The sequence below is a fragment of the Lemur catta genome, chromosome 15 (genome assembly GCF_020740605.2).
Source record: "Lemur catta isolate mLemCat1 chromosome 15, mLemCat1.pri, whole genome shotgun sequence".
NCBI classification, from domain to species: domain Eukaryota; kingdom Metazoa; phylum Chordata; class Mammalia; order Primates; family Lemuridae; genus Lemur; species Lemur catta.
Genome location: NC_059142.1, coordinates 15,831,956 through 15,851,933, shown reverse-complemented (window position 1 = coordinate 15,851,933; position 19,978 = coordinate 15,831,956). Strand labels below are relative to the sequence as shown.

Genomic DNA, 19,978 nt, shown 5'->3' with positions numbered 1-19,978 from the left:
AGGGCAAAAGCGGGGCGGGAAGGTGAGCAGAGCTGGAGTCCGTAAGGGGCCACCACAGGGAGACGAGGGTCTAGGAAAAAAGAGCCTTCCCCAAGGTTACAGAGGCGTGAAGAGCGTGAGAAGCAGCACCTCCGGCGCAAACTCGCCCGCCGGCCCCTAGGCAGCGCCTGGGCGCCAGCCCGCTAGGCGGGAGGCAGCGCGGCTCAGGCCCGGCCCCGCCGGCGCATGCGCCGCAGCCCTTCCTCCGCTCCCGGCCCCCTCCCCTCCCTCTTCCTGGCGGGTCTGGGGCGGCGGCGGTGGCGGCGGCGCGGTGACGTCAGGGCGTTGGGGCAGCTCCTGTGACAGACGGAGCTGGAGCGGCGGGGCGGCGGCGGAGTCCGGCGGCCGAGATAGCGAGTGAGCGAGCGAACGAGCAGCGACCGGAGGGTCTAGAGAGCGAGAAAGAGAAGGAGGGCAGCGCTCGGGCGCGTGCGAGAGAAACCGCAAGCGCCGGGCTTGGGCTCGAGCCCCGGAACGGCTGAGGAGCCCGCCCGCTCCCCTCCCCTCCCCCTCCCCGGGACCGGGCCCAGCGCGCCATCCTCCCCCTCCCTCCTTCCCTCCCTCCCTCCTTCCTCCCTTCCCTCTCCCTCCCCCCCTCCCCCGCCGGTGGATGGGAGTGAAGGACGGAAGAGGCCCTGCGGAGGCGGCGGTGCAGCGCTCCGGTAAGGCGGCGAGGGTCTGCGCCCTCCACTCTGTCTCTTCCACTGCGCTCGGGCGGCTGCAGGCCGGGCCCGGCGGCCTGACGATGTGGCTGCGCCGGTCCCCTCCCTCCCATTCTCCCCTCCCCCTGCCGCCGCCGCCGCCTCCTTCTTCTTCTCTCTTCGCTCTCAAAATGGCGGCCGCGACGGCCGTTGAGTGAGAGACACGGGAGGAGGGGGAACTGGCCGGGGAGGGCGCTGCCCTCGCTCCCCTCCTCCCCGGCCCGGGCTCCGGGGGTGCCGGGCCGCCGCGACTCCACCCGCGGCCCTCCCCGAGAAGGGATCACTCTCCTCCCTCGGTGACTTAGCAAGAAAAGTATTCTTGGGTAGGAAGGGCGTGGGGAGCAGGTCGCTCTCTGATCTTGGGGAAAGGGCTCTGCCCTTCTCTCCCCGGCCGCGGAGGCGAGCTCCGCAGTCCCCACCCTACCCGCGGTCATCGGCTTGGGGACCCGGCTCAGCCCCGCGCCTCCTCGGCACCCACAGGGCCTTCCAGGCGTTCCGTCCCCCACCTGTCCTTAGGATGGGGTTGACCTGAGGAGGATGGCCCACCGCCTCCCTGGCACCCTAGTGCGGTGGTCCGGCCTCCGTACCCACCGAGGAGGAGCGGCCCGACCCCACCGAACAATCTGCAGCATCCACCCACCGAATCAGACAGGATTTTCCTTTCTGCCACCGGCTCCTCGAACGGGAGTTGCCTTCTGACGTTGTTAACATTGAGCTTCGAGGCCCTTTGCCATTTCCCTTCATCTAATCTAATCTCCCCACTCCTTTGGGAAACGCAGTGCCTGTATATGTTTACCCTCTTTAGCCTCCCAGGTGAGAAAATGCATTTGAGGTGGTGGGCAGATTTTGTCTCTGTCTCTCTAAACGTAACAGTAGAGAGGAGGAGGCTTTCAGTATCTGAGATGGGAGAGAGCAGGGTGCCTTGGCTTTATTTGTTATTCTCCTTTTCTTCAGTGACTTAGCAAGAAACTCTTTGGGAGCAGGGCAGGAAATTTTCGGTTGGGGTTGGGGCTTGGGTCCAGTTTATATCAATCCTTTGGTTAAAAAATAGTGCTTTTGAAGAGAAGGACCAGATTTGTGGTCCTGTTCCTAATGGGCGATGTCATGCCAAGGTCTCCCCCTCCCCCTTTCCTTAAGAGGCAGTCGGGAGAAATAGAGATATTACAGTTATTTCGACCTCTGCTTTGAGCACACAATCCTTGAGATTCATAACGTTTTAAAGTCTAAACAAAAAATTTGTGCCATTTTTGGCAGTTCTATTTTTGTTAGGGGGTGGGTTGTTTTGTGTGATTTTTTTTTTTTTTTTTTTGAGGCTAGGGCGGAGGAGACAGTGCTTGGGCCTTTCATACCAGTAATAATGTCATCCCTCCCCTCTTGCCTCGGTAGTGTTTGCTTAATTTTTTTTTTTTTTTTTTTTTTTTTTGCTGCAGCAGGGCTTGATTGCTGCAGGGTCCAATCTCTTAATCAGGAAAATTTCCTGCTTGGGTATGTTGCTGATGTTGAATATACGTTAAAAGCTTTTACTTAAAAAATTCTGATTTGGTTTTAAGGCATTAGCTAGCTTTTCATCTCTAATGGGTGTCTTTCAGGACACGGTTTCACAAACTAATTGGCTGTTGCAATTTGCAGTTTTTATTAAGACAGAAGAGTAGTCTGTATTAGGGTGATTTATTGTTTCATGTTCATAAATGATCATTGTTTGGATTTTTCAGAAGGGGAGAATCTCCTAAAAGAAATTTAAAGCTAGTATATATTTTTAAAGTCAGAGAGAAGTACACAGTTTTTCACATAAAATATTCTGTATTTGTTGATTTTTATGGAGCAAGCCCTATTTTGGTGTCTCTCCCACACACACTTCTTTTAAAAAAATGGGCTAATATTTGTGGATGCTGTGAACAGCCATTGAGCTGAGAAGACTGGGTGGAGTAAGGGAGCAGAAGCTGTGAAATGCTAGATTGCCCTTTCATAGCGTCTTTCTCTTGCTTATGTTTTGTAAGGTTATTTCATACTAATTGTTGCTACAACAAAGGCATTTCTCTTTAGTAAATCCTAAGATCTTATGTTTTCCACCTTTTTGCAAGATAAGCATTGAATGATTGGGATGAAAAGCAGTGTCCTGCTTTAATACAGTAGACATTTATTGTCTGTATATTTATTTATGTGTGTGTGTATAAAAAGATACATATACACACCCTTGTTAATGTTTTTGTTTTAGTCAAATAAGTATAAATTAATGATTCTCAGAAGTATTTGGGAAGAAACTGTATTAGGTACAGGTATACTGCAAAAATCTAATAACGCTATGGTTGTTTTACTTTAGTTTGTGTTAGAGCAGTAAGTCTATTTGGGATTTTTAAATAACGAATATCAAAGATGAGAAAAAAAATAAGGCATTTGCATTAAAGGTTCTTTATATAGATCTTTTCTCTTGTGTTGCCTCTTGAAAGGGACCTTTTTGTGAGATACTGCCATAGAAGGGGTAGGTCACTTTAATGTCTTGTATCAAGCATTCACATGAATAGACATCTTTAAAAGAATTTCAAATTTATGTGGTAAATGTGATTTTGATGGCCCTTATGAATGTTTGTCAATGTATGATATATTTTTATATTTTTGTTCTTTTTAATGGGATTAGAAAGTAGAAGGGTTAATTAATATGGTGAGGAAAGAGTAAGGTTGGGAATGATAATTCACTATATCATATGTCTGACATAGCCCCATTCCTACTATTCATCGGTATAAAAGCACACTGAGAGTGGTGATTTTTCAGTAGATTATTGATCAAGAGCTTAAGATAATTTGCCTTAAGTAGGAGAGCTTTAGTTCCAAATGTGTGTGTATATGTTTCCGATACATTGGCAGAATCTTGTGCTTAATTTGGAGATCAGTTTTTATGATCCTGTATTTATAAAACTTTAAAGGAGATTGAGATAAGTTACATTTTTTAGTAGAATTATTTGGTATCTATTTTTCCAGATAAAATATCTCTAGTGTAAAAGAGATTTCAAGATTTTTCTGGGAAGCAATAATCAGTATCTCATAATTTTTGGCTTTCTGGCTAGAACATACATGTTTTATTGTCTGTATTGTATTTTTTTAGCAGAATATAACTGTTTCTTTCTTGATTATATACTAAGTAATAGATTTTATATTTATATACATATATATGAATGACTTTATGGTTTATATTTTATAAATATCCAGGAAAAAGTATGACCTTTTGTTTACATGTGATTCATATTATTCACAATTTGTTATCTTAATAAATAAGCCGTAGAAACTATGGAAGTTGTCAACATTAAGATGGAGATATCTTAAAAAACAAATCCAAAGCAAAATCTTAGGGCAAAGAGAATTTTCCAGTTTTTCCAATTGAGTTCTAAAGCAGTGAGTCATGTACTCTCTTGCCAGAGGGACTTGAGGCTCAGTTGGTTTTAAAACCAAGCTAGACATTTCTACTTGTGGTCCTAAAAAAGATTTTTGACTTCCCTCTAAGGCTCTGTTATGAAAATATTTCATTGTGACAGGTAACCTGTGTTTATGTACTCTGGAAAGAGAGAGTTAAATTTTGAAATGGAACTTTGCCACTGTTCTTTTCTTATGTCTTCTACAATACAACTGTTACTGTTTTTACTTATAAAGTTACTCTATTTAAAATCAAACTAATGGTATACAATGTGAATTCTGAAAAGAAAAAGCAAACCTGCTGTTCTGAAAATGCTTAGCTATAGAGTGACTCCTAGTTGTTGAAGGCCAAACATTTTGAGAAATATATATTTCATGAAGAAAGATGCTGTATTATGTAAGCCTAATAGTTAACTGCAGTGAAGACTTTTTGAATTGTTCTAATTTTGTTGCTGGTTTGTTATGACACTTTGGCTAGTCATTTAAATGGAACCTTAGTTTAACTTCTGCTATGTATATATTATAATTTTTAACCTTGGCACAGCAGTTACAGATTTTAATTGATATTTGTGAAATGCTTTATACTCATTGGATGCAGGCATCATAAGTGCTTATTATTATTTTGATTTATTGTTTTCTCTTTAAAAGATGGTGGCTTTTGGTTGAAACTTACCCAGTTAGGACTCATCTGCATTTGTCAAGGATACTTCTCGAAAGATATTCTCTAAAGTGTTGTCATTTAACATTGTCATAAACATTTCTCTAGAACCTTGTAAATATGGAACTTGGTACTCATTTTAACTTGTTCTGTCAGCTACTTTTTAAGGTAGGTTGGTATTTTTATGGATGAGAGAACTAAAATCCAGAGAATTTCTTTTCCTAAGGTCACATGTTAGGTTAGTGGCTAGAATGACATAAATATTACAGTCACTGAACCAACCACTTGGGTATTGCCTTGCATGATGATACATTCCATTTTCTTTTTATAACTATTGGATTCCTTATCTTTGTTAATTTCTTTCTTTTCTAAAATGATGAAAATTGTTGGCATTTATTGCCTGCATCATTTAAATTGCCATTTGTTAACATGTGGTCTTGTATTGTTGACTATTTTGCATGCATAAGGCCTTAGGCATTTGAGTAGGTTCTCCCAGAAAGTGCCTAATACTGCTTTACAGATAGTGTTAATAAGTAAATGAATACTTGTTGCATTTGATTGAATGCAGGGTTGTGTGAAAGGAAATGTGCTATCCTAAAGTTCTTTGTAATAGTTAACTCCAGTGATCTCTCTAGAATTAGGGTGAAGGAGGGAAGAGTGTTTACACTTCCTATCCAGAGACTTTATGTTGTCACAATTCCACAAAAGTCTCAAGTATAAGAAGTTAATTAACTGGACAAATTATCTATACATTTTGATTATCTGCTTTTGGGGCTCTTAAGTTGACAAGACTTGACAGTTAACTGAGGCCAAGAAATTTTCTGAGAAACTTTTTTTTTTGAGACTGAGTCTCACTCTGTTGCCCCAGCTAGGGTGCCTAGAGTGCCCTGGCGTCAGCCTCGCTCACTGCAATCTCAAACTCCTGGGCTCAAGCGATCTTCCTGTCTCAGCCTCCTAAGTAGCTGGGACTACAGGCGTGCACCACCATGCCCAGCTAATTTTTTCTTTTTTTAGTTGCCTGGCTAACTTTTTTTCTATTTTTTTTAGTAGAGAGAGGGTCTTGGTCTTGCTCAAGCTGGTCTCGAACTCCTGAGCTCAAGTGATCCTCCCATCTCAGCCTCCTGAGTAGCTGGTTCTATAGGTGTGCACTACTGTGCCCGCCTAATTTTTGTTGTTATTGTTAGGGATGGGGTCTTGCTATGTTGCCCAGTCAGGTCTAGAACTTCTGGCCTCAAAATGATCTTCCTGCCTCAGCCTCCAAAAGTGCTGGGATTACAGGCCTGAGCCACCATGCCTGGTCTCAACACTGTTTTTTATGACCTACTCTTGCTGCTGCATGTACACCTAGCTTAACTTATTTTTTAAGGGTGGGAAAAGGCTATACATTTAGCAGTGTCAGAGAAAATGAAATAAGCTGTTGGCTAAAAACATGTGAATATTTTATTTTATTAATTTTAATTTATTTTATTTTATTATTATTTTTTAAGGAGTCAGGGTCTCACTGTCACACAGGCTAGAGTGCAGTGGCAAGATCATAGCTCACTGCAGCCTCCAACTCTTGGGTTCAAGTAGCTGGGACTACAAAGTGTGTGCCACCTTGCCTGGCTATGTTTTTTATTTTTTGTAGAGATGGCCTCTTGCTATGTTGCTCAGGCTGGCCACCCTGCCTTCAAGTGATCTTCCCAAAGTGTGAATATTTTAGATTCTAATCTTCACAATTTTCTGGCAATGTACCTTAGGCAAAATTCCTTACCTATAAATGGATGATGTTGACCCTATCTAATTCATAGCGTATTTGTGACTATTAAATGATAAAAGGTCTGTAAATCTTCAATAAATGTTTATTATTATTAGGGACTCTCTTTTTTAGGAAGAGAATTAATTTAACAGAATTTTACCACATAACTCTGCATCTTAAGTATGTTAATATGGTTTGTTCTTTTTTTTTTTTTTTTTTAAGAGACTGTGTTTCCTATGTTGCCCAGGCTAGTCTCAAGCTTATCTCAGCCTCTCATGTAGCTGGAATTACAGGCATGAGCCACTGTGCCTGATTTAGTTTTTACAGTTTTAAGCATATTTCTTTAAAATTAATGCTGGGAGTTCTTTCTTCTTTGCTATCTATTATATATGTCTGAAACCAGCGATGGCTTCTTAGTGAACAAAATGGGTATGTAAATCAATGCTAGATGGAAAAATTCAGATTTTTAATATAAAACTATATTTCAAATGAGCATTTTATTTAAACTGCAAAGTATAATTTACATTTATTTTAACAATGAAAATTTTGATTTGAAATTTTAAGTATTATTAATTTAAATCTACAGTGTTTCTTTTTTTAAAAAATAAACTTTTGATTTTGGAATCTTTTTTTTTTTTTTTTTTGAGGCAGAGTCCCACTCTGTTGCCCAGGCTAGAGTGCTGTGGCGTCAGCCTAGCTCATCAGCAACCTCAAACTCCTGAGCTCAAGCGATCCTCCTGCCTCAGCCTCCCGAGTAGCTGGGACTACAGGCAAGTGCCATCATGCCTGGCTAATTTTTTCTATATATTTTTAGTTGTCCGGCTAATTTCTTTCTATTTTTTAGTGTAGACGGAAGTCTCACTCTTGCTCAGGCTGGTCTCTTGAACTCCTGACCTCAAGTGATTCTCCTGCCTCGGCCTCCCAGAATGCTAGGATTGCAGGCGTGAGCCATTGTGCCCAGCCTGGAATCATTTTAGATGTATAGACAAGTTGAAAAGATAGTCTAGAGAGTTCTTGAATATACCCTACACCCAGTTTTCCTCATTGGTAACATCTTACATTTCTGTGGTGCAATTGTCAAAATTAAGACACTAACCTTGGTGTATCACTGTTAACTAAACTTTAGACTATTTGGATTTCACCAGTTTTTTCACTGATGTCCTCTCTTCTGTTCCACTTTCAGTCTAAGGTACTGCATTGCATTTGGTTCTCGTATCTCCCCAGTCTCTTCTGGTCTGTGATGGTTTCTCAGTCTTTGTTTTTTTTCATGACCATGATAGTCTCGAGTAGTACTGGTCAGATGTCCTATAGAATGTCTTCCAAACTGGATTTGTCTGATGTTTTTTTCATGAGTTAGACTGGGGTTTTGAGTTTTCAGGACAAAATGTGACAGAGGTGAAGTTTACTTCTCATCACACCATATCAGAGGCTATATAATACCCACAAATATCACTGGTGATTTTAACCTTTGTCACTTGTTTAATATGATGTTTGCCAGTTTTCTCTACCATAAAGTTATTACTTTTCCCTTCCCTACTTTGTCCTTATGAAGCTAGTCAAGTTCTACCTCCTGGACAGGAGAGCATTTACATATATTATTTGGAATTCTTCTGTAAGGCAGATTGATCTTCTCTCCTCAGTTATTAAAATAACTTACATATTTAACTGTCAGAAAATTTTGTTTAGAATTTTTTGTTGTTTTGGAGACAGGGTCTTGCTCCATTGCTGGGGCTAGAGTGCAGTTCATAGCTCACTGCAATGTCACATTCCTGGGTTCAAGTGATCCTCCTCCCTCAGCTTCCCAGGTAGCTGGAACTACAGGCATGCACCACTGAGCCAGGCTAATTTTTGAATTTTTTGTAGAGATGGGGTCTCGCTCTTGCTCAGGCTGGTCTTGAACTCCTGACCTTAAGCAATTCCTCCTGCCTTAGCCTCCCAAAGTGCTAGGATTATAGGCGTGAGCCACCACACCTGACCTAGAATTTTAAATATTACTAATTTAGATACCTCCAATTTTTTCTAGTTTGTGTTTTAAAATACGGTGTTTTAATGTACATAATTGTTTAAAGAATGAAGATCAGAGAAGCCTTTGAAGAAGCTATATAACATATATTCCTCTAGAAATTAGTCTGAGAGTAAAACTCAGTGTTGGCCATCCACACTGATGTTGAGTTACATGGGCTGTAAATAGGAGTTGGAATTTTAGAGAAGAGCTCTTCATTTGGGAGCTTGTTTAGAGGGAGACTGTTGTGATCTCAGGAGCAAAGCAAGTGGGCTGTCTTATTCATGGGTTATATGCTAGTATTTGAATTCACCTTGTTCTTTCCTTTCCCTCAAATAAATTTTATCTTATTTTTTACTTTAATAGAGACAAGTTCTTCATATATTGTCCAGGTTTGCCTCAAACTCCTCACCTCAAGTGATCCTCCCATCTCAGCCTCCTGGGTAGCTGGAAATACAGGAACAAGCCACCACACCTGGCTTCCAAAATAAAATTTAAATATTGCAGCAGCAAACAAAATATTTTGACTGATTAGACTCTTATCTACAGAACTGGTAGATCCATGTCTTGAAAGAGATATTTATTTTACGTTAAAGAGAATATATAATTTGAGGACAAGATAATTTGTGAGAATTGTAGTTATTACAGTTCTTGCAGTTTTCAGTTTTCCCCTCTATTTTAACACTTGTATGGAGAACTTCATTTGGTTTCTACTTTTAAAAAAATTATGTAACACCGCTATATATTTTCTTTTAAATTTTCATCATTTTTCTCTCCATCGAACATTTATTTAGCTGTATTATATACTAAGCATTGAGAATACAAACATGATTGTCTACCCCTGCCCCAAAGATCTTAAAGTTTGTAAATGTGTTTGACATGCCAAAGGTGTCATATGTTTGTATGTATATATGTATATATTTTTAACTGTGCTATAATCAAGTATGTACTTGGTGATATATGAAAGCTTAGCATTTTCAAGGAAGCCTTGAAAAAGATGTTGGTTGAACATTTTTGAAGAAAGCTTTTCACATTGTGATCGGTGGGGAGAATATTCTTGGCAGAGGAAGTAATTTGTACACAGTCTCATAAGTACAGCTTGATGGGAAAGGGAACCTCCATGTAGCTCAGTATGGCTGGAATGAAGGGTGAGAGTGAAGGAATAAGTACTTTCCCTGAGAACGGGGTGGTTCATGAACCATTTACATTGGAATTACCTGATAAAAATGCATATTTCCAGGCTCCATCTTAGACTTGTACAATCAGAATTCCTAGAAGTGGCACCAGGGATATCTTCATTTTTCAGTTGATTGTTTTTGAGAACCACTGCTTTTGTCCTTTGGCTACCAGTAGAGATTTTTAAGTTATGATAAGTGCCATCATTAGATTTGCCTTTTAGAAAGGCAGCTGTCAGCATTGTGGAACATGCAACTGTGGAGGCCAGGAGACCCGTGAAGACACTATTTAAGTGGAAGTACAGATTGAAAGAATGGATTTGAGAGGGCTTCGTTCAGTATGTATAAAATTAGTTGGATATGGGGAATGAGGAGGGTAAGGAATGAGGAAAGTGAGGAATTGATGTGGTTTTTTTTTTTGGGTACTACTGAGTGGATGTGGATGTTATGAAGTGATAAGAAATAGGGAGTAGTACCAAGGTTGGGGAGGGGTTTTTTTTGTTATTGTCTGTGTGTTTTAATGGGTAATTAATTCAGTATATTGGAAACTTGAATTCTTTGTTTTCTTTTCTTTTTTTTTTTTTTTTGAGACAGAGTCTCACTGTGTTGCCCGAGCTAGAGTGCTGTGGCGTCAGCCTAGCTCACAGCAACCTCAGACTCCTGGGCTGAAGCAATCCTTCTGCCTCAGCCTCCCGAGTAGGTGGAACTACAGGCATGCGCCACCATGCCTGGCTAATTTTTTCTATATATATTTTTAGTTGTCCACATAATTTCTTTCTATTTTTAGTAAAGACAGGGTGCTCTTGCTCAGGCTCGTGTCGAACTCCTGAGCTCAAATGATCCTCCGATCTCGGCCTCCCAGAGTGCTAGGATTACAGGCATGAGCCACCGCGCCCGGCCTGGAGACTTGAATTCTAAGACATTTGGTGTTTCATATGTCTAGCCAGTGTAATTAATAACAAATTTTTTGTTTATTATTGCTTATAACTTTGAGACATTAAACAGTTCATTCTTTCGTCAAAATGTATTCAGTGAACTCTGTTATAGGAACTGTGCTGAGGTACTACTAGAAGATGCTTGAGACAGAAAGGACAGCAAGAGTAGAGTCATAAAGGTCACACAGTGCAGAGGGGGAAGGCATGTATTACAAGGGGCTCAGTGTTACTGAAGTGTCACCAGGGTGAGATTTGATTAGAAATGATGAAACTTGAAATGTGGGCAGGGGCCAGATACTAATCAAAGACCTTATAAACTGTTTTAAAGCATGTGGACTTTAGGAAATAGGGAGGCAGCATAGAACGGTGGATAAGAGCCCGGATTGGGGGGACGTGGGGTTTAACTTCCGCTCTGCTACTTATATGGCTGGATTGCATTGGGCTTGTTAAATTCTTCTAGGTTGTTGTGAGGAGTAAGTGAATGTTTATAAGACACTTAAAACAGTGCCTAGCATATAGTAAGTGCTATATAAATATTTGTTAAATAAATGAAAAGTAGGGAGCCAATGAAGGATTGTTTTTAAGTAGAGAAGTGCTATGTTCTTGATAGATGACTCTGGGGGCTGTGTAGCAGATAAACGTTAACAGGTCAAGACTGGATTTAGGGAGATCTGTTGAAACTAATCTGGGTAAAGTAATGTGAAGTATGGTAGTAGTAGTGGTGGTAAAGGTGGGCAGAAGGAGACTAATTCAACAAAAACTGAGGAGGTAAAATTGACAGGACAAGATAATCGGATATAGAGGAAGAAAGAAAAGAGTCAAGGTTGACTTCCACATAAAGTATTATTTCTGACATTTTTAAAAGCAGTATTTATTCTTCTAAAGAACTTTGGGTGTTAGATATCTTCTATATTAGTGATATTTGATGCTTTGGGGGTATATTACGATGCATCCATAAAAATGAGAACTAAATGAGACCTGAGATAGTTTTTAATCTAAATTTATAGGCCCCTGCCGTTTTTTTTTTTTTTAAGTTGGTGGAGATAATTTCTCTTTAAAGACATACTATTATGCTAAAAACTCATTTAGCCCAAGTCCAAAGAGTCAGAAAGCTAGAATATTCATGATTTTATTATGTTGTTTTTATGTTATATCTTTATGTTGAGATTTGTAATTATAAGGATCATAGCACCATGGTAATATTGTAAAAATTTGAAGTGACTGCTGAATCATTAAAGAGAAATTAAATTAAAATTTAATTCTACTATATCCAGATTTTTCAATTGTTCATTCATATATGATAAACTTTGGTAGCCAGAATGTTTAATTTATCTGTTTATTCCTTGGATAAATCTTAGCTTCCTATTTCTAGATTTGCCAACTTTAAAAATATTTTTTCTTGCCATTAAATTTTGTAAAACAGAGAAAGAACTTGATTAAAATTAGGCAATTTGAACTTTTTTGAATTTAAATTTTCTCTATATTTTTAATAAAATGATTAAATGGATAGGAAGTTCAGTGTACTCATGTTGTATTTTAAATCTGTCCTGAGTTGTGGTGTACCTTGTGTATGATATCTGTCACTTAGGCTATTGCAGGGCCCATCAGATCTCCCCATTAGAGACAGTTGAGAGATGATATTTGAACTGAGCCTTGAAGAATGACTAATTGGAGTGGACATGGGAGAAGGTTTAGGTAGAGGGAGCAGCAACATGCCAGGCATGAAAGCATGAAAAACTATTAGTGTGTGTATGCTGTTAAGTAGTTTGACAGAGAGAATTATAGGATATGAGGCTGGAAAGGCACATCTGAGCCAGATTGATAAAATTGGTATAATATATTCTATATAGCTTGTAGGCAATTTAGAATTCATTAAATAATTTCAAGCAAAAGCAAACATTATGTATATTTTAGATAGTTTATGTGGGTTGCAATGAGAAATATGTATTGGAGTTTGGAGATCACTTAGACTTTTTCAGGAAAGAATGATTAGTGCTTGAAGTAAGACAGTGGCAGTGAAACTTGTTGACTGGAGAAAGGTTTAGGAGGTTCAGATGTGAATGAGTAGTGTGATGGGGAGAGGGAAGTATAGACAATTCAGGTTTGTAACTTGCGTGACCCAGTAGAATTGAGAAACTGGGTGTCATTAACCATAATAGGGAATAAGAGGAGGGGTTGTGGAGGATGTTACATAAAGCAGTAAGATGAATTTTCCTGAACCACGGTTCTCAAGTCACTTGTTGACAAAACCCATCATCGACATTTTACTGTCTTTAATGAACTATTAAATATATATATGAAAATGCAAAAGGCACAGTGGTAAAACGTAGTACTTAATAGATGTTAGTTTAATCCTAAATGGGCGCTCAAAGACTTTTCTCATATGATGTGTCTCACCTTTTCATCCTTTTTCTTATTGTCTGCCATGTCTCCTGTGATTCAGCTTTAGGAAAATACTTTCTGTTCGTTTTGCTGCTTTTACTACCCTCCTTTCCAACCTAATCTGTCCTTCAGATCTGCATACCAGATTCTCCTTTTCCAGGCCAACCTTTCCTAATTTTTCCTGCCTGGAAGAAACTTTCTTTGAATTGATAATGTAATGGTACTTACTTTTCTCTTGTTAGAGCTTGTATAAAATGTTTTATCTGATTTATCACATGAGTTAATGCATTTAAAGAGCCTAGGAGACAGATAGTACCTAGAAAATAGTAAGTACTTGGTAAATGTTGATTGTTATTACTAGAGTGATGATGAAGACGATTAAGATGAGAGGATTATAATACTAATAGGGTAGTCTACCTTTACTTTCTGCCTTCTTGTGATGGCAGAAATGATTTGTTCTCTGTCCTTGAACACTAGGAAAGCAGTGTCTCTTTTACTTTATATGTAAAAGTGCAAAAGTGAAATTATTGTCTTTGTACCACTTGACTATTCTTGAGGTGTAGTGAGAGAAATGCAAAGGTAAACAAACCCTTAACATTGATAAGCTTCACCACAACTGTTTGAGGTAGGTAGTAGTATTAGCTCCCTTTTTATAAGTGGGCAAATAGGCTTAGGAAGTTTGCAAACTTGTCCAGGGTCCCACAGTTTAAAAGTGGCTAAGTTAAAACTAGATCCTTTACTTTTTGACTCCAAAATTCTACATAGTAGGGCCTCAAATGTGTAGGACTTATTCCCTGAGTGCTTTCACATCATTTATATACCCACCTTGCTACCTGTCAGAAGGCCTATCATAAGATCTCTGCTCAGTCAGCAAAGTCCTTTATGTTTTTTCTTTCAAATTTTACTTTATATATTTACAGTTTGAGTTGTTATATTTATTATGGAATATGTCAAATGTGCAGGAAAAATGCCTGCTGTAATATAACAAAATATCCACATAACTACTACCAGAATTTACAGATGTTAACATTTTGTCATATTTGTTTCAGAGCTGTTTTTTTTTTTTTAGAAGGCATTATTAGGGTTACCATTATTGTGTCTTTTGTATCCCTTTCCAATCCTATTCCCCTTCCTCTTCCTAGTGGTAAAATTCCTCCTAAAGTTTTATATATCCTTTTCTGTGTTTTATACTTTTATTACTTTTGTGTGTATCCACAAGCAATGTACAGTAATGCTTTGTAGATTGTTAGAATTTACATGAATGTTATACTGTGTACCTGTATTATTCTACAACTTGGTTTTTTCACCTAACAAAATGTTTTCTAGATGTTTTTTGATATACGTAGGTCTAGTTTATTGTGTTATATGATTTCTTATATATGATTATACCCTGTTTTCTTTGTATATCTAGACTTACAGAAATAGGTATTCAGGTTGTTTATAACTTTTTATTATTACAAATAATGCTGTAATGAACATGAGGAAGGTGTTTGCAGATGAGATGATAAAATTTATTTATTTTTGCATTGCAGAATTCATCCTTGGGTTAACTAAATAAAATATTTGCTCTTTAGTGATCTTTTTGCTTTGAATTGAGTAAGGAGAACGGATAATATTGTTGGCCTCAATTTTAGACCATATATTCCTAAACTTTGTTCCATTTCAGTCTCTTCAACCATTCAAACAACCTATATTTTTTCAGTATATAGCCAAGGCTTGCATACTGGCAGCCTGCAGACCAAACTCAGTTTGTAAATATATTTCTCTTGGCCTTGTATAGTTAAAGTTTTTTGAGTCAACATTTAAAAATTAGCTATTTTACATAAAATCTTTGTTTTTGGATTATCCTGAAAAATTAGAAGCTCTGGCAACAGTGCAGTCCACATTTTCCCATGTCAACTGTTGGCCCAAGATGAATCACAGTTGCCCTCCATTATGTATCTGGGCACAAGCTTTCCAGTGAAACAAGCTCCTCCCACTCCCTATTGCTGTTTATTGTTGCTTCTTGTACATTTTTTGATAGAAACATCTCTATTGATGGTGTTTCTATCAAAAATGGAAAAAGTATGGCTAGACAGCTGTAATATTCAAGAAAAGTAGAAGACCATATTTCTCTGGAAATGAAGCATATTTTAATATGATTAATATGTGAAGAAAACGAGTCATGTATGGAAAGAGTACAACATTGCCTGCTTTCATTCATTTATATTACCTGCATTGTTCTTTATAGACATGAGTTTGTGATCCCTGCATTTTTGTGCAAGTACCTATGAGGGCTGCCCCATAGTGTAGTTGAAGATTAAAAAGGTATGAATACAGTTTGTAAATCATGAGGTTCTGTGTAAACGCAAGATATTAACTTTTTTTTTTTTTTTGAGATAGGGTCTCACTCTCTTGCCCAGGCTAAGAATATAGTGGCATCATCATAGCTCACTGCAGCCTCCAACTCCTGGGCTCAAGTGATCCTCCTGCTTCAGCCTCCCTAGTAGCTGGGACTATAGGTGTGCACCACCACACCTGGCTAATTTTTAAATTTTTTCATAGCTGTGGAGATGGTATCTCACTATTGCTCAGGCTAGTCTTGAACTCCTGGGCTCAAGTGATCCTCCTGCCTCCATCTCCCAAAGTGCTAGGATTATACCCATGAGCCACCTTCCCCAGCTAATTTACCTATTCTGTTATCTGTTATGTACACCCTTGTTTCAGAAAGGTTTTTAAGTAGAGGGGTTGAAAACTTGTGTGATCTCAACTATCCAACCTTTCAGCACTGTTTTCATAAAGTACCTTTTCCAGAGGCTGGCAAATGGTTGGTTGGTCTAGGATTTGGATCACAAACACGTTTTTGTCTGTCTGCTCAGTAATTTTGTTTTTAATTGAACTTGCTTTGAAAACCCAGTTCTATCGCTGTTGTCTCAGTTCTAGCTGATTCAACCTTTTATCTGCCTAGTTAGGCTCTGTATTTGATTTGTAACCCCTTACTTAGGGCAGTTTATAAGGATGAATAAAACTAGAAAATACCACACATTATAAGTAAAGAGAAAGAAATGAAAATAAAAGGTAAGCATACGATAGAATCAGAATCTAGACCAAAAAGGTTTATCACAGTTTTATTGCTACAGGCAGAGCACAGATTTGAGTCTGAGCTTTCTAGGAGCCGGGAGGAGAAAAAAAACTGGTAGGTTATTTTTCTTAGTGTTCTTAAGATAAAAATAAACTAGTTAATTCAGAAAAATACCTAACCACTTGTCACTATCAGACTAGAATTTCTCATCAGAGCCCTCATAAAGAAGATTATGTTGTAATTATTATTTCTCTCTTCAACATCTCTAAGGTAGATGGATGGCAAGTATTTAAGTACTGTCAGTATGGGAAGACCAACCACATCACTGAGTCAGTCTGAAAGAGTGGATAGATTTATCCTTCAGTGTCTGATGAATGGATATAGTTTTCCTCAACCCAGCTTTTGATGTGTATTGAGATTAAGCTCCTTGGCAAGTACCTAAAGTGTGAATGCTCCATATAACAAATACAGACCATTCATATGTAAGATTTAAATTCTTTAGTGAAAACCTAGTTTTACCCAAAATAGAATTTGTGGGAGTGCCTGTAGGTTAAGATTCTTAGAAAATAATTTCAGATCTGCTACATCCTTGTCTGTTTGCTCTGTAGTTTGAAGTTGGGGAGAGTATATCCTTCCAGAGAATCCAAAAGTGGTGAAATCATTAAGAAATAGAGAAAAGAGGGCCCAAGACACAACTGTATTTTATGCTGCTGCAAATTAATTGCCTTTGCAGATAAGAACTCATGTTTTTTGCATAGATTAAATGTAAGGAGGTATGGTTTTTATTCATGTCTGTAATAGATATAGCTCTGCCTTTTCTCTGTAGTCTTTTAGTTTATAATGCTGACTTGGTCAGTCCTTAGCTCATGTTATATTCTCTTTATCACCTCCTTTCCCATCTCTGCCCTCCAAACTCACTCTATCTAGATTTTGTATTCCCTTAGTGGATTGCATTTTTTATCTTATGTATTTTATATAACCTCATAGCATAGAGCCTAGCAGAATAGATATTCAATGAATGAATACCATGCACATCTTCAACTATATTATAAATTTCTTATGGACAGGGATTATCTCTTAACATTGCTTTTATGTCTCGTGTATTAATAGCTTTCCATAGATAAGGCATATAGGTTAACTATGTGCTGAGCTACTTGAGACTTGTGTTGTTTGTGCTATATATTGTTTGGTTTGAATACTGGGTACCTGGTAGATCCTCAGGAAATTAGTTGAATAATACACACTGAGAATATGGTTATTTATAAGTTATTTGCCTGGATGGAGACAAACATTGGTATGGATAATAATAAAGTAGAAATCAGTTTTGTTGAGGGACGCTGTACTTGTTTTCCGGTTAGATTGTTACAATACCTGGGCAGTTGCACTTGAATATAAACAGAGCATTTGTCTTTAGGACCAGGATCATACCCTAGAGAAGGCCATTTTTTAGACTAGGAGCAGATTTTTCTTTATTCAGATTACTGTTAAAATTCTGCCTTATTATGAAGAGCTTCAGAGATGTATAAGTTTGTTCTACAACTAGTTTAGTTTCTCAAGACAGTTTTAAAATGGAGAAATTGCGAAAGTTGTAAGCTGTTGACTGAATAGATCATCATATCAGAGGAAAATCCGCACATTGACATAGTTTGGGTGCATTGTACAGAAACATAATTTGGAAATGCTATGGCTTCCTAGGAGGTGAGTACTAAAAATCCATTTCCCATTGTAGTTTCTTTCTGTCCCATCTTTTTCATCATCTACATAGGATGAAAATTAATGTGTAAGAAGGATTTGCGGCCGGGCATGGTGGCTCACGCCTGTAATCCTAGCACTCTGGGAGGCCGAGGCGGGTGGATTGCTCAAGGTCAGGAGTTCAAGACCAGCCTGAGCGAGCGAGACCCTGTCTCTACTAAAAATAGAAAGAGCTTATCTGGCCAACTAAATTATATATAGAAAAAATTAGCCTGGCATGGTGGTGCATGCCTGTAGTCCCAGCTACTCGGGAGGCTGAGGCAGTAGGATCGCTTAAGCCCAGGAGTATAAGGTTGCTGTGAGCTAGGCTGACGCCACGGCACTCTAGCCCGGACAACAAAGCGAGACTCTGTCTCAAAATAAAAAAGAAAGGAAAACAGCTTTCATTTACTCCGTCTTTGTGGTCAGATCAATCAGACTGCAAAAAAATTCATCAAGCTGTAAAAGATTTCCCCCTAAGCATTAGGTTTTGTTTATATTCTTATTTTTTACTGGTGGACTGTGAACTATTTTTACATAGTGGACTATGTACAAAACAAAACAAAAGCCACCTTCTCGTAATTGCAGTTTGACCACGAAGCTCTTTTCACATCTTTTCAGTTGCATCCATCCTAGTCTTGGCCTCTGCTTTCAGCCTTCCTTTGCTTTAATATATCCTATACATTACCTCCACCATGAAACACCGATTTCAGAATATTCCTCCCCAGCTTAAGAATTGCGGTGATTTCTGCATTGTCATAATTCCTTTAGGCTATCTGCATTAGTATTCACCATTACCTTGTACTAAAAAATATATACACACAAAGAACACTATATCTCCTATTGTTTGTATATTGCTTGGAAGTATAGTCATCCTTTGGTATCTGTGTGGGCTTGGTTCTAGGACCTGTCCCCCCAATCAGATACCAAAATCCATGGATGCACAAATCCCTTGTTATGAAATAATGTAGTATTTGCATGTAACCTATGTACACCCTACTGTATACTTTAAATCGTCTCTAGATTAATTTACAGTACCTAATAACAATGTAAGTAGTTATATTGTTATTTTATTTATATTCTTTTTTATTATTTAAAAAAATTTTTTTCTGAGTACTTTCCATCTGCAGTTGGTAGAATCCACAGACACAGAACCCATGGATACAGAAGGCTAATTGTATTAGCAAGCTTTCTTCCTCTTGGTTTGTTTTTGTTTTGTTTTGTTTTGTTTTGTTTTTTTGAGACAGAGTCCTGCTCTGTTGCCCTGGCTAGAATGCTGTGGTGTCAGCCTAGCTCACAGCAACCTCACACTCCTGGGCTTAAGCAATCCTTCTGCCTCAGCCTCCCAAGTAGCTGGGACTACAGGCATGTGCCACCATGCCCGGCTAATTTTTTTTTTCTATATATATTTTTAGCTGTCCAGATCATTTCTTTCTATTTTTAGTAGAGACAGGGTCTCGCTCTTGCTCAGGCTGGTCTTGAACTCCTGACCTTGAGCGATCCCACCTCGGCCTCCCAGAGGGCTAGGATTACAGGCTTGAGCCGCTGCGCCCAGCCTTTCCTCTTGTTTTAAAGCAGTGGATTTTTTGTTGTTGTTTTTACTTAGTTTTGACTTGAAAAAAATCAGAATTACAGGGCTATTGTAGCCTTGTTTGTCTTACTGTCACTTGAAAATGTAGCATTTGTAAGCAGAAACCAGAAAAGTAATATACATGCTAGAAGGTGTAAAAAGGTCTTTAATTTTTGAAGTTTTAGTTTAAGGTTGAGACAGCCCATTGATTTTCTACAGGATTTAAAAATTGGTACACTTTTTCTGATATATATTAATTAGTATTCAGTCTTAAAAAAAGATTACTTTGAAACCAGCCCAGGCAGCTGGACTCTGATATATCTTATTGCCCAGATTTCAAAATTTGATTTTTTTTTTAATTTTGAAAAAGAAGGCTGAGAATCAGATGTTAACAGTGTATCTTTAGTTTCTGAAAACAGTAAATTTTGATCTTAGCTTTACTGTGATGCCCCTGCAGTAGTCATTTAAAAACACTAGATACCTACTGTGTGTTAATTACTGTGAATTTGGTAGACACAATGTCAAGGTTGCAGCTTGGAAGAAGTGTTGACAACATCAGGGCAGATGATTATAGTGTAGTG

The 19,978-nt window shown here is 38.7% G+C and overlaps 1 protein-coding gene across 1 annotated transcript in view; it reads left to right on the top strand.

The window, feature by feature from the left end:
- Positions 1–292: 292 nt before the first annotated feature.
- Positions 293–19,978, top strand: part of PAFAH1B1 (platelet activating factor acetylhydrolase 1b regulatory subunit 1) — an 82,779-nt gene continuing 63,093 nt past the window's right edge. The window contains exon 1 of the mRNA XM_045526111.1: positions 293–701. The gene's annotated coding sequence lies outside the window, so the exon portion shown is untranslated. The remainder of the gene's footprint in view (positions 702–19,978) is intronic.